This window comes from Prionailurus viverrinus, chromosome B4, assembly GCF_022837055.1.
Source record: "Prionailurus viverrinus isolate Anna chromosome B4, UM_Priviv_1.0, whole genome shotgun sequence".
Classification (NCBI taxonomy): Eukaryota; Metazoa; Chordata; class Mammalia; order Carnivora; family Felidae; genus Prionailurus; species Prionailurus viverrinus.
Genome location: NC_062567.1, coordinates 129,834,481 through 129,835,498, shown reverse-complemented (window position 1 = coordinate 129,835,498; position 1,018 = coordinate 129,834,481).

The following is a 1,018-nucleotide window of genomic DNA, read 5'->3' as shown; positions in this document are numbered from 1 at the left end:
TCTCAGTGTCTGCTTCCTGGAGGACCCAAGTGGCAAACTTCACCTCCAAAACCAAACCACAATCCATGCAATTCTCTGGGCCACCATGACCCCCAAGTTTCCATTCCTCTCACCTGGATGGTTGCATGGCCCCTACCCGGTCTCTCTGCTTCCTCTCCTACCCCGCTATGACCCAGTCTCCATACAACCATCAGAATGATCTTTTACAAGCACAAACCACGCCATGTCGCTTCCCTGCTTCAAGTCTTCCAACTGGGCTTAGAACCAAACCCACTCCCTTCCCCTAGCCTGTAAAGTCCTACATGACTTCACCCTGCCTTTCTCTCCAGATCTTTCTCCACTGAAGTTCACTCTGCTCCAGCCCCAGTGGCCTTCCTTCTGTTCCTGGAACATACCAAGCTCATTTCTGCCCCAGGGCCTTTGCGCTTGCTGTTGCCTCTGCCTAGAACACTCGGTCTTTCCCTCAGACTTCTGCATGGCTGGTCTCTCAGGTCATTCAAATCTCATATGCAGGACCTTTCTGACAATTTTATAAATAATGCCCATCTCCCAACTCCCCCCCCCACCGTACACACACACACACACACACACACACACACACACACCCCACCTACAGCTTTCTATAATATTTACTTCAAAAATTTTTTGGTAGTCCTCATTACTATTATAAATTAACTTGTTGATTTAACTATTCTTTTGTTTACTGTTTGCCTCCCCGACTAGATTATGAACTGTGAGCCTGTCTTATTTCCAGCTCTCCCCTGGGCCTGATATTATGCCTGGCACAAAGTCGGTCTCAAAACATGTATTTTGAATAAATAATTATATTTGTTTATTTAGGGCAGAATTCCCCTTAGCCTAAGAACGGAATATAAGTGAAGAAATAAAAAGCCTCAGAGACGTGAGACTTTAGAGAGGAAATGTGGGGACAATTGAATTCTGAGGGAAGTTCCCCCTTGAGACTCTGTCTCTGACCATCTCTGGAGAAATTCTGTGTTAGGACTGGAGGGAGGTGTCT